Source organism: Tachyglossus aculeatus, chromosome 18 (genome assembly GCF_015852505.1).
Source record: "Tachyglossus aculeatus isolate mTacAcu1 chromosome 18, mTacAcu1.pri, whole genome shotgun sequence".
Classification (NCBI taxonomy): domain Eukaryota; kingdom Metazoa; phylum Chordata; class Mammalia; order Monotremata; family Tachyglossidae; genus Tachyglossus; species Tachyglossus aculeatus.
This window is the reverse complement of record NC_052083.1, coordinates 24280371-24291461: the sequence shown is the minus strand read 5'-3', so window position 1 is coordinate 24291461 and position 11091 is coordinate 24280371. Positions and strand designations below refer to the sequence as shown.

The 11091-nt window shown below is 44.4% G+C and overlaps 1 pseudogene; it reads left to right on the top strand.

The window, feature by feature from the left end:
• The first annotated feature begins 1249 nt into the window (after nucleotides 1–1249).
• LOC119940069 overlaps nucleotides 1250–11091 on the top strand; it is a 43841-nt pseudogene continuing 33999 nt past the window's right edge.

Below are 11091 nucleotides of genomic sequence, written 5' to 3'. Positions count from 1 at the left end.
ATGTATTACTGTTTAATTAACAGGGTATGTATGTTATATACGGATGTGTTCTGGGTGGAAGCATAGCTGGAGTAGTAGATAGAGCACAGGACTAACCCTGGCTCCACCACGCTTCTACTGTGTGACTTTGGGCAAATCACGTCACCTCTCTGGGCTTCAGTTCCCTCATCTGTATAAAATTAGGTTTGAGACTGTGAGTCCCACATGGGACAGGGACTGTGTCCAACTCTATTTGCTTGTATCCACCCCAGCACGTAGTATATTTCTTGGCACATAGTAAGTGCTTAACAAATCCCATTATTATTATTAAGTCCTGAAGTGGTGATTGAGCTCCTCTTAGACAGTTAGTCCCATGGAGGACAAGGATTGTGTCTGTTTTGATTATCCTGTACTTAATGCAGTGCTGAGGCCAGTTCTTGGCACAGAGTAAGTGCTAAATAAATATCAGAACAATAATAATTGTTACTATTAAATTTGTAGAAGAGAAATTAATCAGAAAAGACCTCCTGAATGAGACGTGATTTCAGAAGAATTCTGGAGATGGGGTGATCTTTGATTTGCCAGGAATGAGGTGGGAGGGAATTCCAGGCAGAGGGGTTGAAAGTGAGGGAGAAGTTGAGGACAATGCAAAGGATTTGGGCATCTGACACAAGGAAGTTGGTAGTGTTGTCAACTGTGATGGAAAAACAGGATGGAGGAGGGGATCTGTGAGGAAATCATTTTTACACATACTACTAGAGATGCTGTAGAGACAAGAGGAAATAGGACATTTTAAAAAAGGTATTTATTAGACACCTACTGTGTGCAGAACAATGTGCTCAATACTAAGTAGTGTACGGTATCTGCCAGAGACAAGATTCCTACCCACAATCAGCAGTAGGCATTCCTATTTTATTGTTGGCAGGGAATGTACCTACTAACTCTGTTGTATTGTACTGAGTACAGTGCTCTGCCCAGAATAATCAATCAATCAGTTGTACCTATTAACCACTTACTGTGTGCAGAGCACTGAACTAAGCACTTGGGTGAATACAGAGTTGGTAGACACGTTCTCTGCCGACAAGGAACTTAAAAATAAATACCATTGAATGGTTGAATGGAACATAAGTATTTGTAATTTCATCAAAAATCTTGTTCTTTACCATTTTCCAATCTTAGCTTTGAATAGGAATGCTACATCCCTGAGCCTCAGACCACTGCAATGTTGATGGTGTAGTTCATTTTTCCCCAGGTAACAGAAGGACACTGAATGGCCAACGGAAATCACACAACTATGACTGAGTTCATTCTGTCTGGATCCAGACAGTGATCCACAGTTACAGATCCCCTTCTTCATGCTGTTCCTCCTCATCTATGTGGTTAATCTTCTGGGAAATCTGCTCATCATTTTAATCATTAGAGTCTCTTCGCAACTTCACACACCCATGTACCTTTTCCTTAGTCATCTGTCTTTCTCTGACTCATGTTATTCATCGGCCATCATCCCTAAAATGCTGGCAAATTTCTTAATGGACAAGAAAACCATTTGTTACCCAGGATGTGTGGCTCAGCTCTGGGCTGCGGCTACATTTGGGGTAGTGGAGTATTGTCTTCTGGCAGTAATGGCTTATGATCGATATGTAGCAATCTGTAAACCCCTTCTATGCATAATCTGTATGCCTCAGAGGCTGTGTGCTTTACTGGTTACTGCTTCCTACACGGCCAGCTGCCTGAATACTCTGGTCTATACATCTAATGTATTTAGTTTGTCCTTCTGTGGACCTTCTGAAATTAATCACTGCTACTGTGACGTCCCTCCATTGTTGAAGCTGTCATGTTCGGACCCCAGGCTTGCCAAAATAATTCCTACTGTCCCCCCATTGTTGAAGCTGTCCTGTTCGGACTCCAGGCTTACCCAAATACTTCCTACTGCTTCCACAGCCATCATTGTGCTGGTTACGGTTCTGACCACACTAATATCATATGTATACATCCTGTTGGCTATTTTTAAAATACAGTCCTCTGGAGGAAGGCAATGAGCTTTCTTCACATGCACCTCTCACCTACTGACAGTCACTTTATTCTATGGAACTACAATGTTTATTTATCTGCTACCCAGTTCCAGCTTTTCAATGGATCAGAAAAAAATGGTGTCCGTGTGCTATATGATACTGATCCCAGTGCTGAACCCAATGATCTGAGGAACAAAGAGGTGAAAGATGCCCTGTGGAAGGTCATGGGCAGGGAACGGATCTGCTAATTCTGCCATGCTGTACTCTCCCAAGTGCTTAGTACAGTGCTCTGCACATAGTAAGTCCTTAATATATACCATTAATTGATTGATTTTAAAGGTCAAGAATCACACAGACTGTGAATTATTTATTCTGGTAAATTCATAACAATAAAAATGATTTTTGCCTTTTACATCCATCCTCTTCTAATGCGAGGGTTGCATTCTTTCAAAACCCTTTGGTGAGGAGAACTCGTGCTGTGGCATGTGCTGTGCTAGACTGGTAGCTCACAGTGGGCAGGGAATGTCTGTTATACTGTTCACCCACAAGCCCTGAGAAGAGTGCTCTGCACACAGTAAGCACTCAATAAATACAACTGACTGACTGACTCGTTCTGTAGATATGCTCACAGCCTGTTTCTTCTGACTCCACATCAAGCTGTTTCCAATCAGATCCAAGTTTCTAGAGATTGTTTCCTAATTTCCCAATAATGCTCTAGCTAAAAAATGTAAACGAAAATCATGTGCTATAGTGGCATTGGGTGTTTATACATGTTCAGTGGTACATTTCATTACATGTTATATTATTTCATCTCAACATAGTCATTCATCTACCAATTATATCATTCTTTTTCCTCCTGCTGCCATTGTAAACGACTGTAGAATGTCTTTCCTATGACATAGGAAACTCCTGGATGGCACATAATGTCTGCTTTGCTTCTGCTGTACTTTCTCAGACACTCAGTTTAGTGATACACTCAGTAAGTCTGGATGAAAACCATCGATTGATTTATTGATTAATTTCAATTTTGCTTCAATAAACTGGTTTCAATGATCTGAAATGAAACTTTGTTTCCAACATGGGTTTTTGCATTTCTTAAAGGCAAGTTTAATAAAAGTCTGTTCTCATATTCTGCATATTCTCATTTCCCTTGTCAATTCTCTCTCCATTGGCTAAGAAAGCAATTCCTTCCAAGTCCTGAGGTAATCTTTGTTGCACTTCTAGTCTTCTTCATCTTTCATCCATTTGCCCTACTTAGTGTCATTGACAAATCAATCAATCAATCAATCAATCGTATTTATTGAGCGCTTACTATGTGCAGAGCACTGTACTAAGCGCTTGGGAAGTACAAATTGGCAACACACAGAGACAGTCCCTACCCAACAGTGGGCTCACAGTCTAAAAGGGGGAGACAGAGAGCAGAACCAAACATACCAACAAAATAAAATAAATAGGATAGAAATGTACAAGTAAAATAAATAAATAAATAAATAAATAAATAAATAGAGTAATAAATATGTACAACCATATATACATATATACAGGTGCTGTGGGGAAGGGAAGGAGGTAAGATGGGGGGGATGGAGAGGGGGACGAGGGGGGAGAGGAAGGAAGGGGCTCAGTCTGGGAAGGCCTCCTGGAGGAGGTGAGCTCTCAGCAGGGCCTTGAAGGGAGGAAGAGAGCTAGCTTGGCGGAGGGGCAGAGGGAGGGCATTCCAGGCCCGGGGGATGACGTGGGCCGGGGGTCGACGGCGGGACAGGCGAGAACGAGGTACAGTGAGGAGATTAGCGGTGGAGGAGCGGAGGTTGCGGGCTGGGCAGTAGAAGGAGAGAAGGGAGGTGAGGTAGGAGGGGGCGAGGTGATGGAGAGCCTTGAAGCCCAGGGTGAGGAGTTTCTGCCTTATGCGCAGATTGATTGGTAGCCACTGGAGATTTTTGAGGAGGGGAGTAATATGCCCAGAGCGTTTCTGGACAAAGATAATCCGGGCAGCAGCATGAAGTATGGATTGAAGTGGAGAGAGACACGAGGATGGGAGATCAGAGAGAAGGCTGGTGCAGTAGTCCAGACGGGATAGGATGAGAGCTTGAATGAGCAGGGTAGCAGTTTGGATGGAGAGGAAAGGGTGGATCTTGGCAATGTTGCGGAGCTGAGATCGGCAGGTTTTGGTGACGGCTTGGATGTGAGGGGTGAATGAGAGAGCGGAGTCGAGGATGACACCAAGGTTGCGGGCTTGTGAGACGGGAAGGATGGTAGTGCCGTCAACAGAGATGGGAAAGTCAGGGAGAGGACAAGGTTTGGGAGGGAAGACAAGGAGATCAGTCTTCGACATGTTGAGCTTTAGGTGGTGGGCGGACATCCAGATGGAGATGTCCTGAAGGCAGGAGGAGATGCTAGCCTGGAGGGAGGGGGAGAGAGCAGGAGCAGAGATGTAGATCTGGGTGTCATCAGCGTAGAAAATCCCATGACCCCTCCATTCCTTAGGTATCTTTGAATTGGCTTTATTGTTCTTACTAACCTTTCAATAGGGTAGGGCTAAATTTGGAGAACAAGTTGGGAGATTTACCCTAAGCCATTGGGCAGAGCTTCTCAGTCTCAGAGCATTCTGAGGAAGCATTTCTAGGTGGGACACCCACAGCATGGGTGTTCCAAATCAGAATGTTATTCTATTCAGATACATCTTGAAGATTAAAGCATGATTGAAATTGCTTACCCATCACATGCTTCTTCATTTTAAATCTGTACAAATCTCAAAACTGAGGAGGTATTATTGTCCTGCGTATTCATTAAGATATTGATGTTATTAGTATTATTTATTATGTTATTATTTTAAAGAAGCAGCAAGTCCCCACTCTCGGCTTCAAGGCTCTCCATCACCTCACTCCCTCCTACCTCGCCTTCCTTCTTTCCTTCTACAGCCCTGCCCACACCCTCCACTCCTCTGTCGCTAACCTCCTCACTGTGCCTCGTTCTCGCCTGTCCCGCCATTGACCCCCGGCCCATGCCCTCCCTCTGGACTGGAATGCTCTCCCTCCACACATCCGCCAAGCTAGCTCTCTTCCTCCCTTCAAAGCCCTACTGAGAGCTCACGTCCTCCAGGAGGCCTTCCCAGACTGAGCCCCCTCCTTCCTCTCCCCCTCTTCCTCCTCCCCAATCAATCAATCAATCAATCGCACTTATTGAGCACTTACTGTGTGCAGAGCACTGTACTAAGCGCTTGGGAAGTACAAGTTAGCAACATATAGAGACAGCCCCTACCCAACAGTGGGCTCACAGTCTAGAAGCCCCATCCCCCCAACTTACCTCCTTCGTCTCCCCACAGCACCTATATATATGCATATATGTATATATGATTGTACATATTTATTACTCTATTTATTTTACCTGTACATATTTATTCTATTTATTTTATTTTGTTAATATGTTTTGTTTTGTTGTCTGTCTCCCCCTTCTAGACTGTGAGCCCTCTGTTGGGTAGGGACCGTCTCTATATATTGCCAACTTGTATTTCCCAAGCGCTAAGTACAGTGCTCTGCACACAGTAAGCGCTCATTAAATACGATTGAATGAATGAATAAATGAAAGTCCTAGTGGAAAGAGCCCTGGACTGTGAGTCAGAGGGCCTGGGTTCTAATCCCTGCTCCAAGACGTCTCTGCCATGTGATCTTGGGCAAGTCTTTTAAACTTCTTTGTGCCTCAGTTCCCTTATCTGTAAAATTAGGATTTAGACTGTGAGCCTCATGTGGGATGGGGACCATGTTCAACCTAATTATCTTGTATCTACTTCAGCGCCTGGCACAATTAAGTGCTTAACAATCATTAAAAGAAAATTACTAACACTGCTAGTCCTCTGAAATTTCAATTCCAGATGTGCCAAATCTGAGCTCCTCCCCGTTCCCTGTCTCCAGCTTTGGAGACTGGGTTCATGCACTTTTATTGCATCTGAGTAAAGAATCAATCACTTACATATACTGACCACTTATTGGTGCTGAGCCCTGAACTAAGCCCTTTAGAGATTTCAGTAGAAGTAGTAGACATAATGCCTCCCATTAGGGTGCTTACCAAAGTGTGTGTATGTATGTATAAGGGGGGGAGAGGAGGAAACTCTTCTATAACCTCCCCAGATCCCTCTGTACAAATCTAAAGATCGCATATTTATGTTGGTTTACAGAAGCCTGCTTCTCCCACCCATCTTTCTACTCATAGTCACAAGAGTATTGGGAGTGTTGTTCCTGAGACTACTGGGCGAGTAAGCTATCTCCCTTGCTCAGCCAAGGAGATCCTGGGAGAAAAAAAATGTACTTTTACTGTTAAATCATTTCAAGACTTGTTAGACGATTCCCTCTGCTGTTTAAAAGCACTTTTAGGGTACAGGGTTAATCGACCCATGGTGTGTGATGTCTGTAGAATTGGGGCCATGGACGTTTTCAAAAATCCTCCTTTTCCCAAATGGTGCAATTATTTTAATCTATGGTTCTAATGGGAAGAAGATGAATCTGATAATGATCTATATTGTGTTGCAGCTAGTGCAAGTTTAATAAATGGAAATCAATCCATATCATTTACTGAGCCCTTACTATATGCAGAGTACTGTATTAAGTGCTTGGGAGAGTACAATCCAACAAAGTTGGTAGACACATTCCCTGCCCACAGTGAATTTACAGTCTTAGAAAACAAAGTGATATCTGATATCTATACTTGCTTTTCTCAGAGCAAAATTGATTAGTAGTGATTTTTTCTTGTTTTTTTGTTAAGCACTTACTATGTTCCAGTAATAAACTCTGAGGTAGATACAAGGTTGGACACAGTCCATGACCCACAAGGGGCTCTCAGTCTTAATTCCCATTTTTACAGATGAGGTAACAGTCACAGAGAAGTTAAGTAACTTGCACAAGCTCCCACAGCAGAGAGGTGGCAGAGTTAGGTTTAGAACACAAGTCCTTCTGACTCTCAGTCCTATAATGTACCCACTAAGGCAAGCTGCTTCGTACCATACCCATTCATATAGTTTGTTTACCTCCTATAATCTGTTCAAATTTCTGTGTAAAAGACCCATAAAAGTGACAGAAACAAGCTGCTTAAAACAAATTCACTAAATGGTGAAATTCATTTGCCAATTCAATCTTTGAAAGGAATCTTCTGGTGATAATCTGTACTTCCCTTTAGTGTCAGACCTATCTAAGAGGGATTTGCCAGTACCAATTCAGTAAATGTTACTCCAGCCATAGACCACAAGTCTTGATGTAGGGATCTTCACTTGATTGATTTATCCCATCCTACCTCACCTCGCTTCTCTCCTTCTACAACGCAGCCCACACACTTTGCTCCTCTAGTGCTAACCTTCTCACTGTGCCTCGATCTTGCTTGTCTCACCGCCGACCCCTAGCCCAAGTCCATCCTCTGGCCTGGACACATTCCCTCCTCTAATCCGATAGACAACCACTCTCACTCATTTCAATGTCATATTGAAGGTGCATTCATTCATTCATTCAATCGTATTTATTGAGTGCTTCCTGTGTGCGGAGCACTGTACTAAGCGCTTGGGAAGTACAAGTTGGCAATATATAGAGATGGTCCCTACCCAACAGCGGGCTCACAGTCTAGAAGGCGGAGACAGACAACAAAACAATATATATCAACAAAATAAAATAAATAGAATAAGTATGTACAAGTAAAATAGAGTAATAAATATGTACAAGCATATATACATGTATACATATATACAGGTGCTGTGGGGAGACGAAGGAGGTAAGGTGGGGGGATGGGGAGGGCGAGAAGGGGCAGAGGAAGGAGGGGGCTCAGTCTGGGAAGGCCTCCTGGAGGAGGTGAGATCTCAGTTGGGCTTTGAAGGGAGGAAGAGAGCTAGCTTGGCGGATGTGTGGAGGGAAGGCATTCCCGGCCAGGGGGAAGACGTGGACCGGGGGTCGACGGCGGGAGAGGTGAGAACGAGGCACAGTGAGGAGGTTAGCAGCAGAGGAGCGGAGGGTGCGGGCTGGGCTGTAGAAGGAAAGAAGGGAGGTGAGGTAGGAGGGGACGAGGGGATGGAGAGCCTTGAAGCCGAGAGTGAGGAGTTTTTGCCTGTTGCTTAGGTTGATTGGTAGCCACTGGAGATTTTTGATGAGGGCAGTAACATGCCCAGAGCGTTTCTGCACAAAAATGATCCGGGCAGCAGCGTGAAGTATAGATTGAAGTGGGGAGAGACAGGAGTATGGGAGATCAGAGAGGAGGCTGATGCAGTAATCCAGTAGGGATAGGATGAGAGATTGAACGAGCAAGGTAGTGGTTTGGACGGAGAGGAAAGGGCGGGTCTTAGCGATGTTGCAGAGGTGAGACCGGCAGGTTTTGGTGATGGATTGGATGTGAGGGGTGAACGAGAGAGCGAAGTCGAGGATGACACCAAGGTTGAGGGCTTGTGAGACAGGAAGGATGGTAGTGCTGGCAACAGTGACGGGAAAGTCGTGGAGAGGGCAGGGTTTGGGAGGTAAGGTGAGGAGTTCAGTCTTGGACATTTTGAGTTTTAGATGGCAGGCAGACATCCAGATGGAGGTGTCTTGAAGGCAGAAAGAGACCCGAGCCTAAAGGGAGGGAGGGAGAGCAGGGGTAGAGATGTAGATTTGGGTGTCATCAGCGTACAGATGATAGTTGAAGCCGTGGGAGTGAATGAGTTCACCAAGGGAGTGAGTGTAGATAGAGAACAGAAGGGGACCAAGAACTGACCCTTGAGGAACCCCTACAGTACGGGGATGGGAGGGGGAGGAGGAGCCTGCAAAAGAGACTGAAAATGAACGGCCGGAGAGATAAGAGGAGAACCAGGAGAGGACAGAGTCTGTGAAGCCAAGATTGGATAGTGTGTTGAGGAGAAGGAGGTGGTCCACAGTGTCGAAGGCAGTGTCGAGGAGGATTAGGATAGAGTAGGGGTCGTTGGATTTGGAAAAAAAGGAGGTCATTGGTGACCTTTGAGAGGGCAGTTTCGGTGAGGTGTAGGGGACAGAAGCCAGATTGGAGTGGGTCGAGGAGAAAGTTGGCATTGAGGAATTCGAGGCAGCGCGTGTAGACGACTGGTTTAAGGAGTTTGGAAAGAAATGATAGGAGGGAGATAGGACGATAACTAGAAGGTGAGGTGGGGTCAAGAGAGGGTTTTTTTAGGATGGGAGAGACGTGGGCATGTTTGAAGGCAGAGGGGAAGGATTTGAGAGTGAGCAGTTGAAGATGGAAGTTAAGGAGGGGAGGAGGGACCGAGTGAGGGATTTCATAAGATGAGAGGGAATGGTGTCAGAAGCACAGGTGGCCGGAGTGGCTTGAGAGGAGGGAGGAGATCTCATGATACTGCTGGGAAGGATGGGAGGGTAACAGAGAGGTTTGAGAGCCAGGGGTTGGAGAAGGGGCGGAGGAGTGACTTTGGGGAGCTCAGACCTGATAGGTTTAATTTTATTAATGAAGTAGGAGGCCAGACTAGGCCTCATTTTTCCTCATCTCCCGTTCCCTCTGCATTGCCCTGACTTGTTCTCTTTACTCTTTCTCATTCCCAGCCTCAAAGCACATATGTGCATATCTGTAATTTTATTTATCCCTTTAACCTTCTTCCCTCCCAGCCCTACAGCACTTATGTACATATCCGCAATTTTATTTACTTGCATTCATGTCTCCCTTCCCCACTCTGGACTGTGAGCTCCTTGTGGGCAGGGAATGTCACCGTTTATTGTTGTATTGTACTTTGCCAAGGGCTTAGTACAGTGCTCTGCACACAGTAAGTGCTCAATAAATATGATTGAATGAATGCAATTGACAGATGACATTCAAGATGTTTGCTGCTTTAAGGCCTCTCCCCTATCTCTGCCTCTTGATGGGGGTCTGGGGCCCATTCCTAACCTCTAGGCAAAGAGGTAGTTGAGGTGTGAAAGCAACACAGAGGTTGCCAGGACCCCTTGTCAGTGACTGTCACTCAGGCAGGCTCCTCCATCATATATGAAGAGGCAATCTTCTGGAAAGACCCTGCTTGTGTGATCACATTCTAAAGCTTTTCAGTCCTTGGATAGGAACAAAACAGACTTCTCTTTGGTTGGCTGGAAAATGAGGCAATTTTGTAAGGTATAGTAAAAAACAAGAAGATTCTATAAGTTCCTTTAGGACAAGTACAATTTATATCATTTCTACTATACTCTCCCAAATGCTTAGGATAGTGCTTGGCACAGAGCAATGAAATACAGCATGGCCTAGTGGAAAGGACATGGACCTGAAAATCAGAAGACATGGGTTCTAATCCCAGATCCATGACTTGTCTGCTGAATGATCTTGGGCAAGTCACTTAGCTTTTCTGTACCTCAGGTATCACATCTGTAAAATGGGGATTAAATCTTACTCCCTCCTGCTTGGACTGTCACTTCCATGTGGGGCAGAAAATGGTTCCAAAGTGATTATCTTGTATCTCCTATATCCCCTGGGGGCTTAGTACAGTGTTTGGCACAACGTAAGTGACTAACAAATTCCACACTTTTAATGATCAATAAAAGCGTTGTTTGACATATTTCCAATTTGTTTTTCATTTTGTTTTAAGTAGATTTTCCCAGTATATTGGTTATTGAAAGCAGAGGAGGTATGGTCTTGATTCATTTTCCAATCCCTTTATTTAGTGGCCTAAGAAACTAGATTGGAATGATCCTGAGTGACTGAATTTCTTTCCTTAAATACACAATATACATATATCTTAGGAAGACGTCATTTCATGTGAAATACATAGATTTCACTGCAGATTTCGCCTACAATTCAGAATATGCACAATTCCTGTCAATCTTAAGATCATTACCAGGAGGATAATTCTCAAGCTAACCTACACACTGTGCCTTGTTCCCAGCCCTCCCGCCTCTGACATTTGCTTATGTTCTTCCTTCTTCCTAGACCTCCCCTCTCTCTCATCTCCTCCAGGAAGTCTTCCCTGATTAATTTACCTCCCACACCTCTGGTGTTACTGCTATCTCACCCCTTTGTACCAACCTTGCATTTATATACTCTAAATCAATCAGTCAATCGCTTAATGGTTTTTACTGAGCACTTACTGTATACAGAGCATTGTCTGTATGCAGAGCACTGTACTAAGCAATTGGGA